This window comes from Rana temporaria, chromosome 2 (assembly GCF_905171775.1).
Source record: "Rana temporaria chromosome 2, aRanTem1.1, whole genome shotgun sequence".
Classification (NCBI taxonomy): domain Eukaryota; kingdom Metazoa; phylum Chordata; class Amphibia; order Anura; family Ranidae; genus Rana; species Rana temporaria.
The window spans coordinates 285259137-285276670 of NC_053490.1; the positions used below are offsets into that span (position 1 = coordinate 285259137).

The 17534-nt window shown below is 44.5% G+C and overlaps 1 protein-coding gene across 1 annotated transcript in view; it reads left to right on the forward strand.

Annotated features, from left to right (window-relative positions):
- Window positions 1–17534, forward strand: part of STPG1 (sperm tail PG-rich repeat containing 1) — a 129959-nt gene that overhangs the window by 94364 nt on the left and 18061 nt on the right. The gene's annotated exons all lie outside the window — the stretch shown is intronic.

Below are 17534 nucleotides of genomic sequence, written 5' to 3' on the forward strand. Positions count from 1 at the left end.
CGATGTCACCCGACATTTGGCCTGTGTACTGCCAAGACTTTTCTGGTGCACCTGCTGTTCCAAGTCTTCATCTATGGAGATTGGAAACATTCTGACAAGACATTTGCTCACCCAAGCACTTGTTACTGCTCAAATTAACAGACATCTCTGGAGTTCTGCATCCAGATGTTATTAACGCATTTCCTGTGACAGAATGGTTTTAGGAGTTTTATTCTAACCTTGACTTCAGTGGACATCAAGGATGTCACATATTTCCTTTATGTGGGTCCCCTGCTATTTAGCCTCTCTTCTGCTAGTCCATGTACATGTCCTGCTGCTCTCTCATGGGCATCCCCAATGTAGGATACCTAGATGACCTTCTGTTGAGTTCAGATAAATCATAGAATACACTTCTTGCTCACTTCAAACTCTCCACAACCAAACTCATGCTTTTCAGTCTATGAGTACTTGGATCTACGCTCCTGGATCTGATGGTAGTCTCCTTTTATGGTAGTCCCAATTGCCCATTTTTACTCTATGCCCCTACAATGCAGCATTCTATTGTCTTGGGACACGCTAGTCCAGTCCCCGAACAGAACAATTCATTTGGCACCGAGGATCAGGTTGTCCCTGACTTGGTGGCTTTGGAATCCGTCGGTGCCTAGGACTAGGGTTGAGCGAACCCGAACTGTAAAGTTCGGTACGGACTTTGTTTTTTTTTTTGTACCCGGGCAATTTGCTGTAAGTTCGGGTTTGGGTTCGGGTCCGGTGTTCGGCAATATAATGGCGGGCTGCAGGGCAACCAATTACCATTTGTTTTATTCCTGTGACTAAGAAGCCATCACAGCCATGCCTACTAATGGCATGGCTGTGATTGGCCAGTGCAGCATGTGACCCAGCATGTGACCCAGACTCTATATAAGCTAGAGGGACATAGCATAGCTCGTCACTCTGCTTTAGATAGGGTAGGGAAAGGCTGCTGCTGATCTGATCTGAGGGAGAGAATTTGATAGGAGTCAGACTGTCCTGCTACAGAAATCATATTACACCAGCGCTGCATACTGTATGTTCCTGTGAGTCAGTCCTGCTTCAGAAATCATATTACACCAGTGCTGCATATGTTCCTGTGAGATACTCTGCATTAGATACTTTAAGGAAAGGTTCCAGATTGTTCTTATAGGGAGAGAAATATATAGGAGTCAGTCATGCTTCACAAATCAAATTGCAGCAGCATTGCATATGTTCCTGTGAGATACTCTGCATATTACACCAGCACTGCATATGTTCCTGTGAGATACTCTGCATATTACACCAGCACTGCATATGTTCCTGTGAGATACTCTGCATATTGCACCAGCACTGCATATGTTCCTGTGAGATACTCTGCATATTGCACCAGCACTGCATATGTTCCTGTGAGATACTCTGCATATTGCAACTGCACTGCATATGTTCCTGTGAGATACTCTGCATATTACACCAGCACTGCATATGTTACTGTGAGATACACCCTTTATATACTTTTCTTCTATTGTGCTATTCAAAAAACATCCATTTAGGGAAAAAAATACAAAATTTGCAGTGTTTCCTCCAGTGTTTCTCAGTGTTTCCTCCATATCTGTAGGTGTGAGATAAACACTTTAGCTGGTGTTCTTCTATTGTTCTATTCAAAAAACACCCATTTAGGGCAAAAATATATATTTTGCAGTGTTTCCTCCAGTGTTTCTCAGTGTTTCCTCCATATCTGTACGTGTGAGATAAACACTTTAGCTACTGTTTTTCTATTGTTCTATTCAAAAAACACCCATTTAGGGCAAAAAAAAATATTTTGCAGTGTTTCCTCCAGTTTTTGCAGTGTTTCCTCCATATCTGTACTTGTGAGATAAACCCTAACCCTAACCCTGACCTCGTCCTCCTAGGTCAAGATTATTTTTTTATTTTTTTTATTTTTTATGTTATTTTAAGTTATTTCCCTATCCACATTTATTTGCAGAGTACTTGCCATGCTCTTACCAACATTTTGCTGCCATTTGCAGCCTTCTAGCCCTTTCCATTCGTTTTTTTAGAGACATTTTAGTAGTCAAAAGTCCGGGTCCCCATTGACTTCAATGGGGTTCGGGTTCGGGGTCAAGTTCGGGTCAAGTTTGGGTCCCGAACCCGGACTTTTTTCTGAAGTTCGGCCGAACCCGTCGAACCCAAACATCCAGGTGTCCGCTCAACTTTACCTAGGACTTGAATAACGGAGAAATGTTGTCTCTGAATCAACATCCTGAAAATGCATGAGTCATGATTTGGTTCTCCCTCCAGTGGTGGACTATGCTGCTACAAGATCATCGGATCTGGATTCCATAGGCCTAAGACACAGGAGCCATAATGGAGAAACCACAATTCTCACCATGGGAATAGAGGTAGAGGGCATCCTGTGCCAGGCAGAACTTCACATTCCGGCCTTCCCTCCACCATTTACATTCCTGGCCTGGGAAATTAGCAGTAGGCAGCGCCTGGACTGAATGATCCCTATACCTGTGTAACAGGTGCTCCGAGCGCCTGTTACTTCCTGCTTGCGTTCCGGCCTGGAACGCATTAGGGCATCCGCGCGATGACATCATCGTGCGGCGCCCCTTGCGTTCCACCCTGCAATGCGGAAGTGCGCCGGCGAACGGCGCTTCTTTCAGACTAAGTGCGATGCACTACAGCTGGTTACTGGCCTATAAAGGCACTCAGCTTAGACACAAGCCTCGTTCTATTATTGTCAGTCGTAGCTCGGCCACGCTACAGAGAAGGGTGTCATCGCTCCCCATGCCGGAAGATCGCTTCAGCCTCAACTACTCCTTTAGTGTCATCTGCAGTTATTGCAACTAGGAGCCATTGCTGGGGACAACCTTTAGAGACTTCCTTGCTGAACATCCTTCACCACAGAATCCCTATTGCCTATACTGAAGCCTGCAAAACGGATAAGTAGCTATTGTATTACTTGTAGTGCTATAGCAACATCTGCTACTTATGTGCCAGCTAAACAATTGCTATTGTTTATCATGCCTTCTGACTATCAACATTTAGGATATACTGTTGTGCTAAAGGACTGTCTCCTAAGGAATATCTTAAAGGGACATCTACACTCTAATACCCTGAGCTTTATTCACTTCTCATAAGTAACTATTAGTTATTGCTACATCTTCTAATTATTACATGTACTCTCAAAGTACCTGAGCAATACTGCCTCTCATACGTAACTATTAGTTGCCACTACAACTTGTGTATTACTACATGTACTCTCAAAGTACCTGAGCTATACTGCCTCTCATACATAACTATAGTTGCCACTACAAATTGTGTATTACTACATGTACTCTCAAAGTACCTGAGCTATACTGCCTCTCATACGTAACATTTTCCAATTATTCGGGTTCGGGTCCGGGTTCGGGAAAAACCCAAAGTCCATTCCGAACCCGAACTTTACAGTTCGGGTTCGCTCAACTCTAATCAACAGTATTTCCAACTTAACATTCAACATCCTGTCTCACACTTTCCCCCAAAGTCAATATAGAGGGGTGCATGGTCAACAGTGGCACTTTATCAATCCAAATTAAAGTAATAGCCAGCAATCCGTTTTTTCATACTCATACTGCCTTGGTGTGTCTTTGCATCTTTAATGAGGAATTAGTTACCTTCAAGCATACCTGCCTTTAATCTGTTAATAGCTGTGCACGTCCTAGGATGGATGCTTGGTTAGTCTAGAGCAGTGTTTCTCAACCTTATTTCAGTCAAGTCACCCTTAAAAATGATTGACAATCTCAAGGCACCCTTTAAAATTATGGAGAGTTTTGAGGCACCCCATTCTAAAATGTAAAAAGCTGTTCTAAAAGCTTTACAAAATGCAGCAACATCCACGTGTAGGACACCCAACCATAGAGGTGATTTATTCTTCCAAAGCAAATACACTTTTGCACACTGGTACTGACTAGTATTCCAATGTTTCTCTTCTCCCTCAATTTCTCTCTATCGGTCAGCTAATGTCACCCAAGTGCTGAAGGAGAGGAGCGCAGGAAGGTAAAACAAGGATAATGTGGAGGTGACAAACATCCTCCATATTAACTGATGATGTCATTGGTAGTTAGGATACCAGTGTCTAGAAAGTCATAATGGTGCATAATGAAAACCTGTGGCTTTGTGTAACTTAAAGACAGGTTTGATCCAGCTGCTGGCTTTTATACAATTTTTTTATAAATTTGTAGGCATTTTGCCAAGGCACCACTGAAGAAACCTTAATGCCGCGTACACACCATCTCTTTATGTGATGAAAAAAAAACGACGTTTTGAAAAACGTCAATTAAAATGACCGTGTGTGGGGGAAAACGTCGTTTTATGTCTTGTGAAAAACGACAAAAAAAAATTGAAGCATGCTTAAATTTTTTTTGTCGTTTTTCAAAACGTCGTTTTTTGGTGTCAATTAAAATTATAGTGTGTGGACAAAACGACGTTTTTAAACCCAGCGCATGCTCAGAAGCAAGTTATGAAGCTAGCTTCAATGGAAAATAGTGCTGAACGTAACCACGCTTTGTTAGAGCATTTTGAAAAAACGATGGTGTGTAGACAACGTCGTTTTTGAAAATGAAGTTTCAAAAACGTTGTTTTATTTTATGATTTAAAACGTCGTTTTTTTTTCATCACATAAAGTGATGGTGTGTACGCGGCATTAGGCACCCTGGTTGAAAAAGGCTAGTCTAGAGGCAGGGACAATTATGTGCAGAGGGGCCTTGAGGAAGCATGCAATCTGCAGTGGGTGTCAATGTAACGACACCCCAAACACTTTTTGGGATATAGTTTGCATTTGCCTTTTAGGTTTTCATTCGGTTTTTCAATTACATTTATTGTGTTTTTGTCAGAGCATGGCAGTCACTATTTTGTTATATCACTTTATATTTTATATATCATTGTATATTCACTTGCCACCAATCAACGTATCACTACGTCGCTTGCTTTCAAGTGGTTGTAGAGGCATGATGTAGGCAGCTGCAAGCAGTCGGCTCGCTTTTAAGAGCAATCAGCTAACTAGCCACTTGATTGCTGTTACAAGCTGCAGCAGGGGACGTCCTCCCCTCCCACGACTTTAAATGGCCTGCTTTGGCTCTTCCATCCCATCAGGAGACCCGAACAACCGGCTGACAAGTTTGCCGGTAACCTAGAAGCGATGAAATGAAACCACATCCGTTTCGTCCGAATGTCATCTGCGCCATTTTTAACAAGATAACATTTTTTTAAAAACACAGATCTTGGTGTTTTGAATGCTTTTAAATGCATAGGAGGGATTTGGGGTCTTTTTGACCACAGATCCCTCCATTAGAGTACATATCACGTGCCTATTGCTGTCACAAGGGATGTTTACATTTCTTGTGACAGCAATAAAAATTATAAAAATAAAATAAAAATAAAAGCAACAGTTTAAAATATAAATATAATATAGTATAATGTATATATTATACATCGCAAAGGCGAATGCATGCGTTGGTCACACATGCATGCAAACAGCGATCGCCCCACATGTGAGGTATCACCCCGAACATCAAATCATATGCAGTAATTCTAGCACTAGACCTCTTCTGTAAAAAAAAGTGGCAACCTGTAAAGGCTTTAAACGCTTTTCAGTTTATTCATTGTATGTAAGTGAACTGCTAGCTGACTCGTTATCTGACATAGGAGAGGAAGTCTGCCTGTGGACATAATTTATTATTGCACATGCACTACTTTTTGGTAACGCAAGCATGTTCCTGTGTGTTTTTTTATGTGAATTGGTCCTAAGGGTGCTGGCTATTTCTTTAATTTAGCAATTGGAACTTGACGGGAATGTCAACACTAGTAAAACAAAACCCAGCATCCAGGGCAAGGGTGCCAAACTGTGCCCCTCCCCCATATTCATGATGTGCAAGCTTAGGGGCAAGCAGTCAAAGTCACTGCCGCCATCACTACACCTGTCAGCCTTGTAACAGAACAGAGGAGGCTGGTGGTGTATGTTTTAGGGGGACAGCAATACACTCGCTGCCACCCCCCCCCAGTTCGCCGGTCTCCAGCTCCGGAACTACCCCATTTAGGTGGCGGCTTCCCTGTGTCTCCTCCCTCCTCCTTTTCTGCGCCCTCCTGCACCCCGTATGGATGGGCTGCCACTGTAACAGAAGAAAGGTGCCCCCGACCCTACAGTAAACCTTTGTGCCCAGGTCAGCTACCCCTCCCGCCCCTACCCTTTGTTCTGGCCCTGCATTTTAACAATGACATCACTTTATGTGGTGTTTACAGATTTATAATGAAACCACTGTGATTGTGTGTTACTACTTTGCATTTCTCTTGTAGCAGTGGGACAAAAATAGAATTGTTCCTATGAATTCAGCAGTCACAGTGAGTGTGCTGACTGTATTAACAGTTGTGACAAAGGTAAAAATATGTGATGAAGTGAAGGCTTAATAATCAGTTAATGACAGCACATCAGTGTTCAGCATGGAGCATTATGCTGGAAACCGGAAGCACTGCCATCTATATATTCTCCCAATGCATCTGTGACTCATGGGCATTCCAAGATACTAATCCACTCACAATAATGTTTTCAGTACTAATATCACACTAAAGTTCTTCAAAGTTGACATTCCACCTTGGCAGATCTTGCAATAGCCCTTAAGGTCTGAATGTGTGAAGATGTCAGAATAAGATAGTGCTTTCCAGAATACATGGCTTATTCTCTGAAGGAATGTGGTTTAGACACGTAATGTTCGAACTGCAGGGAGCTTAACCATTTCACCTCTGAAAACTTACAACACTGTTATTTTAACGCTGATGTCTTTAAATGACTGTATGAAAAGCATATGTGGCACAGTACAATAGGTCATTGTCCTATAAAAACAGTTTGATAATCTGTATGACTAGAGAAGTACAATACTAGTTGATGGCATTGCAATTGCTCCTCCTTGTTCCATTTTTTGTGCAATGCTACGTTGTGACCTAGAGATGACAGTGTTACTGTTGTTCTTGACAAAGAAATGGTGAGTGGGTCATCAGGAGAAAAGTTCAGAAAAAGGTTTCAGGGAGGTTGAAATATATTTTTGAGTAGTACTGACTGGACAAAACAAAATATAAGGGCTCTTTGACACGGAGCGGATCCGTATTGATCCGCTCCGTTAGCCCGTTTGGCTCAGCGGGGATTCCTCCGTTAATCCCCGCTGAGCTGTCGGCGGACAGGGCGGTCCCCACACACAGTGCAGAGACCACCCTGTCTCTCCTCCGCTCTCCCAAATGGGGAATCAGATGAATACGGACCGCGTGTCCGTATTTATCCGATCCGTTCCGCCGGACGGAAGAAAAACGGACTTGTAATAAACGGACCGTTAGTCCGTACGTGTGAAAGGGCCCTAAGAAACAATAAACAATCGCAACAAGTTAAAATCAGTGTTTAGCTGTTTAGCTTCATGAGAACAATGGGCCAGATCCTCAAAAGAGATACTCCGACTTAACTGCTGTTCAGTCTGTGTGTAACTTTGGAAACGATCCTCAAAAGGCTTTTTCCAAAGTTAGACAGAAGATCCGGCATGTGTAATTGAATTACACTGCCTAATTTTAGGATGCAGTACCGCATCCGCCGCTGGGGGCATTTCGAGTCGAAATGCCGTTGCTAGTATGCAAATTAGCACTTAAGGCGATCCACAAAGCTTTCTAGCTTCCTTTTTGCGCCGTAAGTGTTATTTTGCAAGTGTAAAATTAGGGCTCGTTTTACAAAGTGTAAAGTTAGTCACACCTTGTAAAGGCCCATTCCAGCGACGGCATTTGGTATGCTTTCCCGAGGGAGAACTCCACGTCAATTTGTAAAAAACAAAACCGGCATGGGTTCCCCCCCAGGAGCATACCAGGCCCTTAGGTCTGGTATGGGTTGTAAGGGGACCCCCCCTACGCCGAAAAATCGACGTAGGGGGTCCCCTACAATCCATACCAGACCCGTATCCAAAGCACGCTACCCGGCCAGCCAGGAAGGGAGTGGGGACGAGCGAGCGCCCCCCCCCCCTCCTGAGCCGTGCCAGGCCGCATGCCCTCAACATGGGGGGGTTGGGTGCTCTGGGGCAGGGGGGCGCACTGCGGGCCCCCCCACCCCAGAGCACCCTGTCCCCATGTTGATGAGGACAGGACCTCTTCCCGACAACCCTTGCCATTGGTTGTCGGGGTATGCGGGCGGGGGCTTATCGGAATCTGGGAGTCCCCTTTAATAAGGGGGCCCCCAGATACCGGCCCCCCACCCTAAGTGAATGGATATGGGGTACATCGTACCCCTATCCATTCACCTGGAGGCAAAAAGTAAAAGTTAATAAACACACAACACAAGGCTTTTTAAAATATTTTATTATTCTGCTCCGGACGCCCCCCTGTCTTCGTTATTAGCTCTTTTACCAGGGGGGGCTTCTTCTTCCACTCTCCGGGGGTCTTCCGCTCTCCGGGGGTCTTCCGCTCTCCGGGGGGGCTTCTCCGGACTCCGGGGGGGCTTCTCCGGACTCCGGGGGGCTTCTTCCATCTTCTCCCCTCTTCCGCTCTTGACTCGGCGAACCCCGGTTCTTCTGCAGCTCTCCGGTGCCGCCTTCTTCAGCGCTGGCTGCCTGCTATGTTTGTGTGTTAGCTCGATTTCAAACAGGCAGCCGGCGCGGTCTTCTGTGACGCCAGGGTCTTCTGGTCTTCCGATGTTGCCTCGTCGCCTGTTGTCGCTGTAATGATGGAAGCGCGCCTTGCATCCCATTTATATAGGCATCACCGTCCCATCATGCTCCGGTAGGTACCCACGTGGTGGGTGCACGTGGGTAGGCACCCACCACATGGGTACCTACCGGAGCATGATGGGACGGTGATGCCTATATAAATGTGATGCAAGGCGCGCTTCCATCATTACAGCGACAACAGGCGACGAGTCAACATCGGAAGAGGGGAGAAGAACAGAAGACCCTGAAGTCACAGAAGACCGCGCCGGCTGCCTGTTTGAAATCGAGCTAACACACAAACATAGCAGGCAGCCAGCGCTGAAGAAGAAGGCACCGGACAGCTGCACAAGAACCGGGGTTCGCCGAGTCAAGAGCGGAAGAGGGGAGAAGATGGAAGAAGCCCCCCGGAGTCCGGAGAAGCCCCCCCGGAGTGCGGAAGACCCCCGGAGAGCGGAAGACCCCCGGAGAGTGGAAGAAGAAGCCCCCCCTGGTAATTGAGCTAATAACGAAGACAGGGGGGGCGTCCGGAGCAGAATAATAAAATATTTTAAAAAGCCTTGTGTTGTGTGTTTATTAACTTTTACTTTTTGCCTCCAGGTGAATGGATAGGGGTACGATGTACCCCATATCCATTCACTTAGGGTGGGGGGCCGGTATCTGGGGGCCCCCTTATTAAAGGGGACTCCCAGATTCCGATAAGCCTCCGCCCGCAGACCCCGACAACCAATGGCAAGGGTTGTCGGGAAGAGGTCCTGTCCTCAACATGGGGACAGGGTGCTCTGGGGTGGGGGGGCCCGCAGTGCGCCCCCCTGCCCCAGAGCACCCAACCCCCCCATGTTGAGGGCACGCGGCCTGGCACGGCTCAGGAGGGGGGGGGCGCTCGCTCGTCCCCACTCCTTTCCTGGCCGGCCGGGTAGCGTGCTTTGGATACGGGTCTGGTATGGATTGTAGGGGGACCCCCTACGTCAATTTTTCGGCGTGGGGGGGTCTCCTTACAACCCATGCCAGACCTAAGGGCCTGGTATGCTCCTGGGGGGGGAACCCATGCCGTTTTTTTTCTTTGAAAATTGGCATGGAGTTCTCCCTCAGGAATGCATGCCGCTGTCATTTTTTTTTCCCCGACGCAACTTTAAGCCGTCGCGATCCTCAAAAACTCGGCGTAACGTAACTTCGCGCATGCGCAGTACGGCCGGCGCGGGAGCGCGCCTCATTTAAATGGGACTCGCCCCATTTGAATAGGAACGCCTTGCGCCGGCGGAATTTTAGTTACACAGCCTGAAATTTCTAGATAAGTGCTTTGTGGATCAGGCACTTAGGTAGAAACTTTAAGGCAGTGTAACTTAAATTGGATTTTTTAAGTTACGTCAGGTTTTTGTGGATCTGGCCCAATATTTCTATATCGGCCATTACACTTCTTGTGAAACTACCAGTCTTTCAAAATTGAAACATTCTAAGCTCTATCTAATCATATTGTACTGGAACATAGTAGGCCTGTGGGTGGTGCCCATTTAGGGATAGTGAGGAGTGTGTGTTCATACTCTTGCAGGCTGCCAGAGGCATATGCCCAAACACGTGTACAGTGTTGATCTGGCACTCTCCGTAATGAACAACACTTCTCCACACATACAGTTGTTTAATTCTTAGATTCCTTGGCACAGGTATTTTAACCTTATTCATTGTACACGACAGGTAATAATTCCTATGTCACTTCTCGCTATCTCTCTCTACAGCATTTCCGAGCCGGTGACGCTTGATGTGCACCGGACTCCACAAGCTAAGTGACGCTGAACTGTACTGTATGTTTAACTGTTTACTCCACTTGTGATTAAACCTGAATCCCAGGAAGCTTGACTCTGTACATAACCTGGGTTTTCTATTCCCTCGAGGCTCCTCTCCCTCTTCCGTGACATCCACCCCATACCACAACTTGGATCTAGATTGGGGTACTGATCACTAGGGAAGGAACACAAGAACACAAGTTGAATAGTCTAGGACTAGGTTATTAGTGGTGTACCCCATGGTTCCGTGCTGGGACCCTTACTTTTTAATATCTTTATAAATTATATAGGGTCTGAGGTTAAAAGTACAATTTCAATCTTTGCAGATGACACCAAGTTATGCAGTGGAATAATTTCCTTACAGATTGTCTCTAACTTACAAGCCAACCTCAACCTCAATTGTGGTAAATGAGGTTTAATGTTGATAAATGTAAAAGTTATGCAGATAGGGTGTAAGAATATGCATGCATCATACATACTAGGGTGAGTACAACTGGGGGTATCAATAGTGGAGAAAGATCTCGGTGTTCTGGTACATCATAAATTTAATAATGGCATGTAATGCCAAGCTGCGGTTTCCAAAGCGGGCAAAATCCCTTCTTGTATTAAGAGAGTTATGGACTCCAGAGAGAGAGAGATATCATTTTGCCCCTGCTGTGACGGTGCACATTTAGGAGATATTTTTACTACCTATAGGTAAGCCTTATTATAGGTAAATGTAAGCAGAGGAAGTTTACTTCATCTTTTAAGACATCACGGCAGACAAGGGGGCACCCTTTACGTATGAAGGAATGGAGATTTAATATCCAAATATGGAAAGGCTTCTTCACAGTAAGAGCTGTGAAAATGAAGATTAGACTTCCTCATGAGCTAGTTGCTTTAACCATTTCCAGCCTGCCTTATGCAAAATGATGGCCGAAGGGTGGTTGTGTTATCCTGACTGGGCATCATATGACATCCAGCAGGACGCTTGTGTACCTATCAGTGGTGCAGTGTGCTGCTCTGACACACCGCATCTTTGATCCAGGTAAAGAGCCTATGACGTAGGCTCTTTACCATGTAATAAGCTGTGTCCAATCACAGTTGGTTACATCATAACCAAGAAGTGCCATTTATCATCTTTTCCTCTATTTGCACCAACAAGGCGCAAGTAGAGGAAAGCCCATCAGTGGCTCTCCTGACAGGGGGGTGGATCTGTGCTAATAATCAGCTCATTGATTATCAGTGCAGCCCCATCAAGGATGCCCGCTAGAGCCCACCAGGGATGCCAACCCGTGCCCACCAGGGATGCCAAACCGTGCCCATCGAGGATACCAATCAGTGCCCACTAGGAATGCCATTCAGTGCCCATCAGTAATTCCTGTCCGTGCCTCCTCATCAGTGCTGCCTATCAGTGCCATCTATCAGTGCCCATCAGTGCCACCAATAATTGCCAATTAATGCCCATCAGTGTGGCCTATCTGAGCCCATCAGTGCCCATAGGAGCCACCTATGAGTGCCCGTCAGTGCCACCTATCAGTGCCCATCAGTGCCGCCTATCAGTGCCCACCAGTGCTGCATCAGTGCCCATCACTGCCATCTCATCAGTGCCGCCTCATCAGTGCTCGTCAGTGCAGCCTTATCAGTGCTTGTCAGTGAAGGATAAAACTTACTTATTAACAACATTTTATAACAGACACAGAAAAAACTTTTCCCCCCCCACAATTTTCAGTGTTTTTTTATTTGTTTAGCAAAAAATTTAAAACCCAGTGGTGATCAAATAAGACCAAAATAAAGCTCTATTTAAGGGTAAAACAGATACAAATGTTGTATAGGTACAGTGTTGCATGACTACGCAATTGTCATTCAAAATGCGAAAGCGTTGAAAACTGAAAAATTGCCTGGGCAGGAAGGGGGTGAAAGTACCCTGTATTGGAATGGTTAAAAAAGGCATGGGTTATTTCCTAAAGCTACATAAAATAACTGGACACTAACATTTATAGGTAAAGTTAATCCAGGGATAATCCTTCAAGGGGGATCAGTAAGGAATGTTTCCTCTGCTGGAGCAAAGTGGATCATGCTTTGCTGGGGTTTTTTGTCTTCCTCTGGATCAACTGTCAATTTTTTAGTTTTGTTTAATTTTCCCCTTTTTATTAGTTGAACTAGATGGACTTTTTGTATTTTTTCAACCAGACTAACGATTCACTACTAGGGCCTTCCATCACCCACTGTTTGCTAAGTCACCTCAGCTTTCTGACTGGCTGGCCGCTATATGCACATTGGGCCAGATTCACAGAAGAAATACGCCGGAGTATCTTAATTTGTGATTCACAAACAAGATACAACAGCATTTGGCTAAGATCCGACAGGCTTAGGGCTTCGTACGCCTTCGGATCTTAGGCTGCAATACTTCGGCCGCCGCTGGTTGGAGTTTGCGTCGTTTTCCAGCGTTGGGTATGCAAATTAGCTTTTACGGCGATCCACGAAGGTACTCGCGTGCGTTACGTCGTCGCAAGTCATTTTTTCCCGTCGCAAAGTTAAGCCTGCTTTTTCATGGCTTAACTTTACACCAGCCATGTTAAAGTATGGCCGTCGTTCCCACGTCAAATTTAAAAAAAAAAAAATCGGCGTAAGTACGTTACGCACGTCGCCATTCACAAACACGTCAGGGCGCCATAATTTCGTGCAAAGCACGGCGGGAAATTTCCAAACGGAGCATGCGCAGAACGTTCGGCGCGGGAACGCGCCTAATTTAAATGGTACACGCCCCATTTGAATTAGGCGGGCTTGCGCCGGATGGCTTTACGCTACGCCGCCGAAAGTTTACACGCAAGTGCTTGGTGAATCAGGCACTTGCGCTGAAAACTTGCGGCGGTATAACGTAAAGACGATACATTACGCCGCCGCATTTGTACCTGAATCTGGCCCATAGACTCCAGTACTGTAGTACAATGGCAATATAGCCTTTTTTGGTTGGCTTAACCATTAATCAGATACTGGTACTGCATCTTTTCTTGTAGCTTCCTGTTCCCTGGTGTAACCATTTGTGAAATAAAATAATGAAAAAGATTTGCCGCAACTAGCTGACTATACTGATTGTGGACCACATCCCAAGAATATTGACATGTAGGGTGGAAGATCTTTCCAGGTCACAACACTTACTTATAGCAAGGGCGGATGCGCTATCTACTCCATTCTGGATACTGCAGTGTTTAATTCACACTATGGCCCAGATTCACAAAGCACTTACGTATAACAAGTTACGCCGACGTAAGTGCAAACAGACATGCGCCTAAAACCAGGCTACACCCGCCGACGTAGCTTGCTCACGCCAGCGTAGGGTGGGTGCACATTTAGGCTGGGCGCATGGTGCCGCTCCCATTGTTTAGCCATTCAAATATGCAAATGAGGGAAATACGGTGATTCACGAACGTGCGTGTGCCCGGCGCATGCTACGCGAGATGCGCGTAAGTTTTACGTCCGGCGTAAAGTTATTCCCCATAAAGGAGGTGCAACCCGGCAACAGACATGCACAGGTCTGCACCAGGGAACACAAGCCGGCGTATTGTGGGTAGGACGTGTGTCTGGCTGGGCACACGTTATGTTCACGGCGTACGCAGTGATCCGGCATAGCTTAGGCAGTTTTGCCAGCGTGGTTGTGAGCAGGCGCATGGGGGTGCATCCACGTCACGGCACATGCGCAGTTCGTGATACGTACCTGTCTGGCGCTCGGCCCATCATTTGCATGGGGTCACGCCTCATTTGCATGGGTTCACGCCCACTTCCACCTACGCCGACGTGCGCCTTCGAAACCCACGCCACACTGGCGCAGCGTTGGGAGCACTGGCTTGCTGAATGCAATGCTTGCCTCTCTGCGCTGCGTTGGCGTAGTGTACAGTGTTTGCTCTACGGCGGCGTAATGTGCGCCCTGCTCTCTGTGAATCTGGGCCTATGCCTTCATTTTTACGTTCCATTCATAAAATGCAGACAGTGGGGTCCAACAGAGTTCTCTCTGGTTATTACTGAAGAGAGAATTCAGTAAATTGAGGAGAAGCCATTCACATGACTTTGGCAGGTGATGTAAGATCATGCTGCTGCTTTATAAACGGGGCCCCAAAACTTTCACAGAAGAAGGCAATTTCTCATACACAGTTTAAATGTTGCATTAATAGTGCATGCATAATAGCACACAGTTGTTCCTTAAAATACATTAGTTAAACAATTAGGCCATAACTCCTATTTACAGTTATAGTATGGAAGGTACTTAAAGCAAAGTTCCAGTGCCCCAAATACTTTTTTTTAAACACCCCACAGTACTTGTCTAAACATATACAGCAACATTTAGAACATGTCATATGTGTGGTCATTGTAGTTTATGTAAAAATGTTGATTACTAACCAGATCTCAGAAGCAGGCAAGTCAGCTGTGGGCAGCTCAAGCCCTCTTCTCCTTCTTTTCTTGGATTTCGGTGCAGTTGGCTACCCAGTAGGCACCTTTTGGTCTCGTGCCTGCGCAGTAATGCATGGCGCTCTCTGGAAATAATGTGAGATTTCGTCACTAGGCGATTTGCATGGACTCCTGGGATACATGATGCCGCTATCCCAGGAGTCTTTGCAAATCGCCTAGTGACAATATCACCTAGATGGCCACAGTCAGAAGTGCTGCTTGGAATACAGGCAAAAGGGTATTTACAAAAAAAACAAAAAACAATTGCCATTTGTAAGAGCATTTGCATTGGTCATAAGATGCATTGCAAATGTAAAAAATGGGTGGAACTCCGCTTTAAGGACATTCTGTTGTGCCTCACATCCAGGGCATCAAGGGCAAGTTAAAAAACACTCTTCCTTCAAAAACACAGTAATGAAACAAACATAATTGCATACTCACTATATTTGTTTTTTTTCTGTATTAGGTTAGACAGATTTTAGAGAAAAAAGCCCACATGTATTTGACTTTAACTATTAGGCTTGCACTTACTGAACCCTACCTTAGGGGGTTACTGAAGTGCATGAAAATTTCATTAGTGCTATTTTGTTGGTTCAGTGCTTTGTTCTGTTAGTACTCTGTCTTCTCTGACAAGAAGCAAGCACCTTTTAGATATACAGTTCAAAGATGTCTTGACCAATCATGAGACAAATTGGCTCTGACCTGTGCACCTGACATCACAGACACCTGTCTATTGCGCAAAGAGGAATTTGGGTAAGCTCTACATTGTGCAATCCTGGTTCTGTTTAATACTAAACACTTGTCCTTAAAATATAGGAAATAATAGTTCTAAACTGGCTATGAGGTCAGATTTGTTCACTGTATGAGAAAACAAGCATAATAATCATGTGTGTAACATTATTGATGTGGCCTTATTGTTTTCTTTGATTTTAATGCCACAGTAGCTAGACACTTTTATTTGCTGATTTGCTGTTATTTCTACCAACATTTTACTGTTCATTTTTATACCGAACATTGAAGTAAAGCATATCCATGGTAAAAATTGAAAATCATGTATCAATTTCCACATATATTTAATTATTTCCACATTGCTCCTATTAATTTGAATTTGTTTCTTAAAGTTTATAAATTTACCAGAACTTATGTGAAGATCCCCACACATTTACTTTCTTAAATTCTGTGACATCCATTCACTATGCCCTGTGAGTAGGCATTGCTGTGTCACACATTTAACAGAGCCTGCCTTCTGAACTACAGAGGTGCTGAGAGGAAGAGTTTCAGGAGTCAGGGTCAGTACAGGAGTCACTGCCTGAAGGCAACAACATACCATGGGATTTGTAGTCCTTAGAAATGGAAAGTAAACCAAAGAAACAAGCAAATTAGAAGGTGCAAGGCATGCAGGTAATCTGGGATGTTACTTGAACAGATGATCAGCAGGCAGGCAGCATTCACAGCCTGAAAGGCGATTTTTCAAGTAAGGTTACATTAGATTGTCAAAAATAACTACTGTATTGCCATTGCAACCCTGATGTTGTGACTGAAGAACTTTTTTCCGTAAGTGTAAAACACATCTCCGCAGAGAAGGCTTACTTGGAGGCTGTGCTCTGTCTAGTTTGAACGTGGACTCAGTCATACAACCCCAATTTAAAAAAAGCTGGGACGCTGTGTAAAAAATAATTTACATAAAACAAGATGCAGTAATTTGCAATTCTTATAAACCCATATTTTATTCACAATCTAAAATAGAAAGCATATCAAATGTTTAAACTGAGAAAATGGACCATTTTAGGAAAAAATAAGGTAATTTTGAGATTGACGGCAGCAACATGTCTCAAAAAAGTTGGGACAGTGTCATGTTTACCCCAGAGTAGCATTCCCCCTACAACAACACTCTGTAAATGTCTGGCAACTGAGGGAGGACCAATATGTAGGGAGGACAAAACACCCCCTGCATGTCCGTCTCATCGAACACATTACCAATATCAAAATTGGATTTAAGAACCACTCAGTGTCTAAGCATTATTTGCTTGCAATGAATAGAGACCCTTCCAAGACCATTTTTTTGGGCATTGATAAGTATAGCCCTCACTGGAGGGGCAGTTCACTAGTGAGGGAAATATCTAAATTAGAAATGTCCTGGATCCGTAAGCTAAAGACATATGCCCACTATGGGTTGAATATAGATGTTGACGTGAATGCCTTTATAGATAATTCATGACAGCTATTGGTGTATACTTGATCTGAGTCACGTGTGCAGGTCAAAAAATCACTTTATTAATTTATTCTATTCATATTTTGTTATATAATTTATAATATAATTTTTTACTCATATGAGGTGTGGGGGTTATCTATTTAATTATTAATTTAATTATTATTTTTCACTTAAACGTTCCCTATTTAATTAATAATAATTTGGGTTTAGTAGGTTATTTCAATTGTCACCCACTTAAGGTTTTTAGGTTATTTCGAAAAATGTATTTAAATGTATTTTTATATTAACCTGGACATTTTTCTAATCAGGGACGCCTAAGGCCTCGTACACACAATAGGTTAACCAGAGGACAGCGATCTGATGGACCGTTTTCATGGGTCCAAACCAATCTTGTGTAGGCCCCATAGGTTATTTAACCTT